The sequence below is a fragment of the Simochromis diagramma genome, unplaced genomic scaffold, assembly GCF_900408965.1.
Source record: "Simochromis diagramma unplaced genomic scaffold, fSimDia1.1 OVJJ01000308.1, whole genome shotgun sequence".
Taxonomy (NCBI): domain Eukaryota; kingdom Metazoa; phylum Chordata; class Actinopteri; order Cichliformes; family Cichlidae; genus Simochromis; species Simochromis diagramma.
The window spans coordinates 739,051-749,743 of record NW_024386785.1 but is presented as its reverse complement, the minus strand read 5'-3'; the positions used below and the strand labels follow the sequence as shown (position 1 = coordinate 749,743).

Sequence of the window (10,693 nt, the reverse complement as noted above, 5' to 3'; positions counted from 1 at the left end):
ACAAACGTTATTTTTCGCGCTGGCTACCTTCTGATTACCACGGGCGCAATGAAGTTACATCTGCACCTTGAACGCATCACAGGGACGAGGACTAGAAAAGGTGCTGAAGGTGTATCCTGTTCGTAGGATGTCTTTAGTTTGTGATTACTGAGCGAGTATGTGCATGCCGTCGCTGGAAACGATGCCGGGCTTATTTAAAAGGAACTCATTCAACAGAAATACGCACTAACATGCCTGTGAGACTCAACTGCGTTCCGGACCTTTAACCCCTGCCAGCCCGTGGTTTAAAAGCGCTCCTACCTCTGCCCAGTTTCACCAGTTTAATCCCTGTTGGCTTTTCAAATTAAGAGTTGCTATAACAAGTACTCCACTGTGGTTTAGTAAACTGTACTGGTGGTTTACGGAGACTCTGGAAACCACACGACTCTTCAAATAGACGTCACACGGGTACAAGATGTAGCATCATACGCGAGAATTTACTGTTAGGGATGCGTCTGTACTACACTAACTACACGTTTGCTTGTTAGTACTGCTATTAGAACAAAAGTATCTGGATACATCCTCATCCGCTAAAAACCCACATTGTAATATTAATAATAAGACTTTACGTGTTGAGTTATTTAAACGTGGATTTAATTGGGCCATCTTAAGTATCAGAGGTAAAAGTCGCCTATTTTATTCATATAAATAAAAATTTTTTTTCTCATATTAAACCCACGCATGAAGTATTTCACTTTCAGAGGATCAATATTCTGACTGACACTGAGTGTTGACTGGACAGATGGGATCGATAGCTTTTAATTATTAAAACCTCTGGATTTCTAAGCCAGGCTTCGCGGTGGGTTTTCGGCTGTGGACCTTGGAGCGCAGCGGGGCGGGGTCTCTGTCAAACCTGTTGTGCGTCTCTCCGCGCGGACTGTGCGGATCCGGGTGTCTGCTGGGGTCTTTTGGAAGTTTCTCGGGCTACTCGGACGCCGGGAGGACGGCACAGCAGCCTGGTGAGCTCAGGTGAGTCGGACCCGGACCTCATCGCCCCCCTTGTCACGGCTCTGAGTTGTCCCGCTGCTGTAGGAAGGAAAAGGCGTGAGAGTCAGGCGTGTCTGCCCGACACACGCCAGACTCCATTCAGGAATGTAGTAGTTTTAGATGTTGCCGGTTTTCCGTTAGGCTGTTTATCTGAGGGAGGCAGCTGCCGATGGCTTTAGAACCGGGAGGAGATGCTCTTTGACTCCGCTCAGAAACATTGATATTATGACCAGCACCAGGTTATGTTCCCCGGGTTTAATTTACAGAGCCGTAAATACAGAGCGGCTCAGACTCTGGACTGGGAGTTTAAAAGTGGACATTCCCGTCAGGGAGTCTGGCCGGCGGTCTGACTGAAGCCGGTTTAACAGCAGGAGTGATAAATGTGGTGCTGGGTTCAGTTTGTAAGTCTGCCTCCTCACTGAGTGCTTCTGTGTGTGTCCGTGTCGGCCGTTTCCAGCCTGTCCTGGCACGGCACGGCACGGCCGCAGCAGCCACTGAATAGCTGGCATTCCAACACACAGACACACACACTCTCACACTCTGTGCTGCTGTTATGGCTGGAGCGAGTATAGAAGTCACCTTTGCAGACTTGCATAAGGGAAGTGAGCATCACGCGACACTCTGAGAACATAAACAAAAAACAATACAACCCCCCCCTCCCCGTCCTCCCCCTGTCCTCCCCCTCTCCTCCTCCTACACAAACGCACAGAAAGTTGCTGGACCTGCTCTTTGTTCCAGTTTAAATTAATGTGGTCAGTATTTCTAGGGAAACTGGGCAGGGCCGCTGATATTTTCTGTTTGGGCCCTCGGGGCCCCTTAAGCTCCTGGATACCACATGACTCCAGGCTGATGCAGATCTGCTGGTCCTGATTCAGTTTTTAAAGTTGCACTGTGTTACCCTTCCACAGATCCTGCTCAGGCTTTAACTGCTGCTTTGTTGGTGTATCAGACTTCCTGTCTGTGGTTGCAGCATGTTGGCTCCTGCTGAATGTAGCCTATAGAATAGTAAAGTTGTTGGGACTCCTTCCAGAGGGAGAAGTGGCGCTCTGGTTTAGTTTGCAGTGACAATCCGGTTGATGGTGCTGAAGGAGATTATCGGTCTGAGTCTGTGGTTTGCTGACAAAGTGGGAAAAAGAGCAGAATGCTCCTTTATTTTGTGATGTTTAGGAACAGCTGAACCTTTTTTTTGTTCAAACTCTAGATGTTCTGCATGAAGGTTTGAATTACTGAACACAATACATGGAACACTGGGGAAAATGGTTTGTTCAGATACTTAAAGTTCATGCTTTTAAAGACAGAAAGAAACTGTGTTTAAATCTGGATTCCAGTGCTCAGCTAACTTGCTTCAGTTTACCCACTCCTCTTCCAGACATCTTGCTATCTTGGGAATGTTTCCAGTCACTTAAGCTCATCAGCCACTTTATTAGGTACACCCGTTCAACTGCTTGTTAGCACAAATATCTAATGAGGCAACCACATGGCAGCAGCTCATTGCATTTAGGCATGTAGACATGGTCAAGATGACCTACTCATCAGAATGAGGAAGAACAGTGATGGTTGTTGGTGCCAGAGGGTCTGTCCGAGTATTTCAGAAAATGATCATCTGCTGAGATTTTCCCAAACATGCATCTCCAGGGTTTACAGAGAATGGTCTGTAAAAGGGAAAATACCCTGTGAGCTGCAGCTCTCTGGGTTAAAATGATGTGTTGACAGGCTGCTTTGAGGCGATAAGAAAGCAACATTTACTTAAATAACCACCTATTGCTGCCAAGGTATGCAGAAGAGCATCTCTGAACGGCCAACACGTTGAACCTTGAAGCAGGGTTACAGCAGCAGAAGACCGAAAACTGAGGCTGCAGCTCCCGCGGGCTCACCGAAACTGGGCAGGAGAAGACTGGAAAGACATTGTCTGGTCAGTCTCAATTTCTGCTGCATCATTCACATGATAGGGACAGACTTTAAACAGCATGACAGCATGAATCCATCCTGCTTTGTGAACAGTTCAGGCTGCTGCTGGTGAAATGGTGTGGAGCATATTTTCTTTGCACACTTTGTGCACCATAGTACCAACTGAGTGTCTTTTAACCATCACAGCCTGCCTTAATATTTTTACTGAGCATGTCCACACCTTTCTTACCTCAGTGTACCCATCCTCTGATGACAGCTGCTAGTTTTTAATGGTCACCAGGACATGAAAGCTGCAGGTGAAATATGAAAGAATCTGCCTAAAAAGTTTTCCTCAACATTAAGTTTTAAAAACCTTCTTTTTCCTCTCTGAAGATTTACTCGTACCTCCATCTGTGCTGCTTTTCGTTTGAACACCACGTCTTTCTTATAATTCTGGTTCAAATGATTTTGTGTTTGGATTTCTGACTGTACGCACTCCAGGTTTCTTTTATACAAAACCTCGTTCTTTTAGAGACAAACAAAAAAAAAAAAAAATCACAGAGACTTTGAAAAAAATCCAAACATGAATTTTGATTATCGATTAAATTATTTCAGTTTAACTCACAAGTAAAGCCGTGTTATTCCTCCAGCTCCTTTTTATTGAAAAGAACAGGAGCTGCCCACATGCTGCATAAGTAAGACAATAAGATTATAATAGAACAACAAAATGCATCAAATACATAAAAACTGTCCAAATGAAAAAATATCATAACTAATGTTTAATAACCTTGATAATTCACAGTAAAGGTGATTCACACGTAGATGGAACAAATGGAAACTGATGAAAATCAATTAACAGATTTAAAATAGAGGCGGTGTGGTCAAAGTTTATTGAAAACAAAATGAAGGTTTCGCTGCTGCAGTGAGGAGCAGCTCTAATGCATGACTTTGTTTCTTTGTGCAATCATTAGATTCCTGCAGCAGCCTGACAGTCACAGTTCAGGGCCGCACTGATAAAACTGTTAAATTGTAGATTTTCTGAATGGACTCTGGTTTAAAGAGACAACCTGAAGACTCCTTTACCCGATTTAACCCAGAAACCTGAATGAAGCTCACCCACTGACCACCCTGGCATGTGATCGGCTTGAGGCAGTGACATCATGCTCCTCATCCTCCTCCTTTTCCTCCTCATCATCAGTGAGATGAAGATTACTTAACCGAAATGCCCATTTGACTAATCTGAAGGGTTTAGTCTGAGTCCAGCTTCAGAGTCAGATTACTGTCTAATCCACACACACACACACACACACACACACACACACACACACACACACACACACACACACACACACACACACACAGGGTTAATGTGCTTTAATCTGCAGTTTTAGTCCAACTGGGCTCGCACCAGTAACACCAGCACAGAGTGCTCTAGTTTCCTGAAAGTCACCATCGTGTTTCCTCGTTTCCTGCTGCAGAGGATTTGATGCAGTGTTAGCAGATGAGCTGATCTGATCAGCTAATTGATTAATCAGCAAATACAAAAGGAGTGAGGTCTTTTTAAACGGGGCAGAATCTGCAGAATCAGTGACAACATCACTTCACAGATGTGAGAAATATGTGATTATTTTAGTCCTGTGTGTGATCACTGTGAAGACCACTTTGGTTGCTGGTGTTAATGTGCCATTTCTATATTTCTATATGCTCTGGTTGTACAATGTACTTTACTACTGCGCTGAATGTGTTTGTGGAGGTGCGAAGGCATAAATAACAGATAGAAAAAGTGTTCACGATGATGTGAGAGAAAGATCAGAATAAATAAATGTTAACGAGGAAGCTTCTTTCGGCTGCTCCCTTATTCACAGCGTGTCTGATTTGGCAGTTTTTACACCGGATGCCCTCCCTAACACAACCCGAAAGAGTTTTGTTTTTTCGAACCGGGGATCTTTTGCTTGTTAGGCGAATATGTAAACTAATATTAGTCATCATATTTAGGAAACAAGTTGGAGACGGTGGAGATGGGGGGGGAATCCTAATACAGGGGAAGAGGATTGTTAAATGTTCTGGTTCTCCACCCCCCGCCCTGTGCTCCGAGTGCTGTGGAGAGACTCTGAGGGAGGATCTGCTTCTAACATCTGAACTCAGTTAGTTTATAAAGGTTTATAAAGTAACAACAAGATAATCGGGGTTAAAATTTTACTCTCATAGTATTTTATGTTTGCTTTAAATTGCATTACCACCCCCTCTATAAATAAAAGCCCACACTGACTCACAAGAGGAAGTGACATTTTCTCAATGAGCCTGTGGAAAGATCATCAGGCGCTCCTGCAGCTGCCTTTGTCTCTCACAATCTTTTACTGGGTCATGTGATACTTTATAGTCCCAAAGATGTGAGTCGTGACCAAGCTCAAACAGCTGGATGTCCTCCCTCACACTCACCTCCTTATTTTCACTTATTAATATAAAATTAAAGTTCAATAAGTTGAGGAGATCCAAGATAAAAGGAAACATTTCAGAAAGTTTAGTAACTGCACAATGTTTGTTAAGTTAGTGAATAATCATGTTCAGTCATCCTAATTACAATTATTACATTAAGATAAGTTTGACTGAAGCCATGTGGAGGCAGAAGACATCCAAGCAGGTTCTATTTTTCTCTCATAATCTACTGATTGTTCAGAAAACGTCAAGTGACATCTCAATGAGAGCGACGGAGAACGTTTTTTTCTCTTTCTTCTTTTGTGTTTAGAAATGACTCACAATACTTATCAGTAATAAAACTGCTTCCAGATAATTTCCCGTCTATCTGCTAACTGAGTAATCGGGTCAGGTGTGGACTGCTCGCTGGTTTCTGGGGAAATAATCCTACTGACATGTGCGAAGGGGGCCAACGGGGGCCCCGCTGACAACTCCTTCCCCTCAGGAGGGGAATTATTATCTTCAGCCCTGCAGATAATGTGATAAAGACTTTTGTAATGATTTATATAACTCTGTGTCCTAAAGATAAATGACAGTTTGGGAAACATGAGAAACACAAAAAAGACAAAATAAAGAAAATACATTTGAGTTGAAATTTGTTTCGTAAATACTAAAAGTGTTCGCCCGCTTTGCTGTCAGTCTCGAGGAGCTGAGCTGAAGTCAGCGTGACGTGACGGAAACAGCAACAGTGTGTGCGCTTCACTGTTTGTGTGTCTGATTAGCTGTCAGTTTCTAATACAATCTGTGTGACCATCTGTTTTACTCCACTGTACACACTGGGTGTGTGTGTGTGCTCCTGGGAATTGTTATCACATGTTCCATGTATGCACACACGCCTGCACAGGTGCTGTTATGTGTCTGCAGGTTCTTTTAAAGATAATTGGAATTAATTTAAGATCTAATATCTGCAGAAGGTTCAGTGAGCGAGGCTGGTCTCCAGATCTGGATGATGTTTGGGAACGCGATCACTTAAGATCAGTTAAGTCTGGTTTAAAAATAGGTAGAAAAGTTTGGTGTGTTTGTCGGTGACACTTCTCTGACACATTATGGGTGCAGTGAACCAGAAAGAGTGAGAACATACACTGGGCTATAACTTTGCTCTGATAAGGAGCAGCTGTACTCACCAGCACACAGCTGAAACAGTCATCAAGCTGTGTGCCGGCTGTGTGCCCCGTCATGATTGGCTAATATGTTGTAAAGCAGATTGGGTTTTTGAGAGGCGGCGGGGCAACCGCCATCACTCCATCACTGGCGTTGGGCAGTTTTCCCATGAATTTCTACTCAAGAGTCTCCTGAGTGGCGACTCGCCCGCACGCTCGCTGCTGTGTCAGCTGTAATCTTGCTTAGCACAGCTACCAGTGAGCCGCATCTTCCCACAGAAAGCTTCCCCCGATCACCGCTCGCTGTATCTCTGCTTGTCTAAGTGTCTAAAAGTCTCCAGGTTTCATTTGTTTCCTCCGAGCGAGGAGCTTCGCGAACCAACTGAAAGTCGTCCCGCTCGTTTCTCAAACCGCCCTCCTCCGTGCTGTCTGCAGCAGCTCCTCGTGATCTTCACTCAGACCTCCTTACTTCTTTATCGACTTTATTTATAACGTTGTAGTCTTAAAAGTTAAAATATAAAGTAAACTGTGAGCATTTTTGTGGATGAGCAGCAGAGTAATGACTGCTGTAGCTGCTCTTGGCATGGTTTTCAGTTCTTCTCAGTTTTGTCACCTGAAGCTCTTTATTAGCGCTTATCTTGAACAAACATGAGCAACAGAAACAGCAACAGTGAAATAACCGGAGATTAGCTTCAGCGCTCAGAATATTAAAAAGAGGAGTCTCCTTCAGAGCCATATTTTCCAGCAAAGACCCCGAGACGAACCAGCAGAGCCGCACGTATCAGGCCGTAGATTGATCAGCTGATCAAAGGAGAATGACTGTTTACGTGTTTGAATCGAGAACTTCTTAAACATGCTGACGTGAAGCGAAGTGTTTTCATGGTTTGGACTTTTGCTGACGTCACACGCTGCTCTGTGAAACTGAGCCGAGCTGTTCTCTGATGTTTTATGCACCGAACGATTAATCGATCTGTGGCCCGAATGATGTTTGCTGCTTTTCACACATAAAATCTGATTAGAACATAGTTTGACTCATAAAAACAAGAAATACAGAGAAAATCTGACTTTATGTTTTATCAATTTATGTTTCTGAATTCTTAATAAAATCAAATCTCCAAACATAAATTCCCCCAAACGGACCCCAGAATCCACCTGGAACCAGAATCAGACCCTCTGAGCAGAAAACGGCACTGCTGGTTTGGGTGAACTGACCCTTTAATGTTATTAATCCTGTAGGACAACCACTGGCTGCAGAACATCAGAGGATCTTGTGTGTGTGTTTCATGTGTTCCTGCAGATGAAAGAGTTGCTGGTTTGATTCCTCAGGGACTCTCAGCCAGCGGCTGGCTGCTACTGATTTGAACCACAATGACGCACACACCAATCCTCAGGAGGTTGTGTGTCTGCGCGTGCGTGCGTGTGTGTTTCTCCTGATCCAGGTTCCATCATGTTTTTCTTTTGTTTTGGTTGCATTCTTCTGAGCAGCTTCACTTCAAGAGTACGAGTTTTCTTGGCTGAAGTTGTCTCACTCCCCGTGTTTTCTTTGGACACTGTGGCAGCCAGCTATCCCAGAATGCATTTCACACTCCCCCAGCGGCTGAATGGAGGTGCTTCATTTTTCCCTCCAGGGACCGCCGGTCAATCAGCGAGGACTCCAGCAGCAGCTGAATTCAGAGCCTCAACTTTTACACTGAGGATTAATCAGATTGATCCAGTAAATCGAATCAGAGCGGACTGATATTCTGTAAATAGACACAACCTCAGAGCATGAGCCAGAGTCAGTGTACTACAGGTGCAGTGTGACAGGTACTAAGTGGCGGTGGTGGGGTACCCAGGGTGTGACGTCAGCACAGGGGAAGCTTGAGATCAGCAAAGCCACAGCGTTTAGAAGAAGCTGTCATTCAGTGCGTTTTTATTTTTTCTATTGTCCAAACACTGTATATAAAAGATGGACACAAACCCCATGACATCACCTCGTTTCTGGATGGACTTTGCTTTGAAACCTGGGTGGATAAAGCCAGCCAGAATCATTGGTTGACATCTATAATGCTGCTGTAAACAGTAAACATCATTTAAATGACTCTTTGTAAACTATCACAATATCTATTCAAATGTAACTGATTACAGGCCAACTGATACAGAATATTTAGGATAAGGACCCAAATGCAGGACTCACGAACACAAAGGCTGATTCTGTGATGCACTGAGTCTTCTTCAGTCACCTTTGTCACTCAGCATGTGTTAATAGACCTCTCTGCTGAATCACACGTGTTATTAATCTCTGGCTTTGTTCCACTGCTTGTCTTCTATCCCGTCTTCCTTCTCTCACCTCAACCAATCACAGCAGATGGCCCCGCCCCTCCCTGAGCCTGGTTCTGCTGGAGGTTTCTTCCTGTTAAAAGGGAGGTTTTCCTTCCCACTGTCGCCAAAGTGCTGCTCATAGGGGGTCATATGATTGTTGGGTTTTTCTCTGTATGTGTTATTGCAGGGTCTACCTTACAGTATAAAGCGCCTTGAGGCGACTGTTGTTGTGATTTGGCGCTGTGTAAATAAAATTGAAATTGAACTGAATTAAAGTAAAAGAGGCAGCTTTATTGCAATGTAGCAAAATTACTCAATACAGAAACCAACAACTGAAATGAGGAACTGAGATGCTGGGAAACTATAAACTGGAGAGCTAGAAACTAGGAGCATGGATGATGAGGACCACGCAGGAAACACTCAGGACGTGGGGATGCCGAGACAACGGGCAGAGGAAAACACACGAGGGACTAACGAGGGAGGTAGAAACCCAGCTGGGAGAGATCAAACATAATGAGACGGGGAATACACTAACACAGGACGTGAGACTGTCAAAGTAAAACAGGAAACATGAGACAAACACAAAGACACGGACTTGACACTGAGACAAGGAGACACAAAAAACATGAAACACAGGGAGACACATAGACAGAAACCTAAAGACTATAAACTATAACATGAGCACAAAACCATGAAGAGAAACGAAACCACCACCAACAACAAATCAAAGAATATGAACTCAAACCAGAAAGAACCAGAACTGATATTTGGTCATGTAAAAATATGTATTGGCCAATTTTTGTTACCTGTTTTGCATTTCAACACACAAAGCACAAATATTTCCCTAACATCATCTTTTTATCCTTAGTTTTCACATGATGTCAGAGCCACTGGGACATGCCCACCTGGAGCACTGCAGTCCTTTGCCCTCCAGCCATCCTTTGAACGTCTTCGAGTTTAACTTGCCAGATAGCTCCTGTGCAGTCGGGTGCACTAATCAGCGTTTATGTACAGCTGCCAGCAGGGCAGAGTTTGTGGAGTATGGCACCAACACCTCCCTCCACAGCAGCCCCGGCTGTCGGTGGTGGCTCATTTAAACCGTAGGAATGATTTACCCGACACTGGAAGAGTACTCGGTTGACTTCACTGTTATGATGCGACATTAATGTGACAAATTTATACTACTGGAACTTCTCTGTCCAAGTCAGCAAAACACAAGTGTGGTAGTTCATTTAAGCTAGCTATGTAGCACTTATGTTTGTCGTAACCACACACAAGTTCGTGTTCTTCATCTCCCACACGGCCGTCTTACCTACCCATCCACAAAGAAAATGCATGTAGCTGTCTGTACTTTGAAAGCTTTCATCCTTGCAGTGGTGTGAGGTGAGCAAAGATACACGTAGATGACACTGAGCTGAAGCTCTGGGGGACACATCACCACTTTCAGAGATTTAAATAAAACCACTGGTTTTGGAACAAGTCCCCAAAATGTGTAGTTTCTCTTCACATCTTAGTTTTCGATTGATGGATGTGTGGATAGATGATCCAAGTCAGCGGTCCCCAACCCCCGGGCCACAGACCGGTACCGGTCCATGAGTTGTTTGGTACCGGGCCGCGATAGTTGAGGCTCAGGTGTGAAATTTATGGTTTTCAGGGATTTTATCGTTATTTTTTTAATCGTTTTTATCATTAACTCGGTTTCCCTGGGTCTTTTCCCGTGTGTTATGAATAAATCTTCTTTTTTTTGGTACTGTACTGGTTTTATTTTGTTGTATTTACCCGCGACTCCTTAAAGGCCAGTCTGTGAAAATATTGTCGGACATAAACCGGTCCGTAGCGCAAAAAAGGTTGAGGACCGCTGATCCAGGTAATCTTGCCTTGAGACAGGTGAAAAAAAACCAATA

At 44.0% G+C, this 10,693-nt stretch overlaps 1 protein-coding gene across 2 annotated transcripts in view; it reads left to right on the top strand.

Moving 5' to 3' along the window:
• The first annotated feature begins 872 nt into the window (after window positions 1-872).
• The window catches only part of plxnb3 (plexin B3), a 92,250-nt gene continuing 82,429 nt past the window's right edge, over window positions 873-10,693 (top strand). Inside the window, exon 1 of one of the 2 annotated variants that reach the window (XM_040022623.1) lies at window positions 873-1,008. The gene's annotated coding sequence lies outside the window, so the exon portion shown is untranslated. Of the gene's footprint in view, window positions 1,009-1,759; window positions 2,939-10,693 lie in introns of those variants that run through there. The other variant, XM_040022625.1, reaches the window with a different exon arrangement.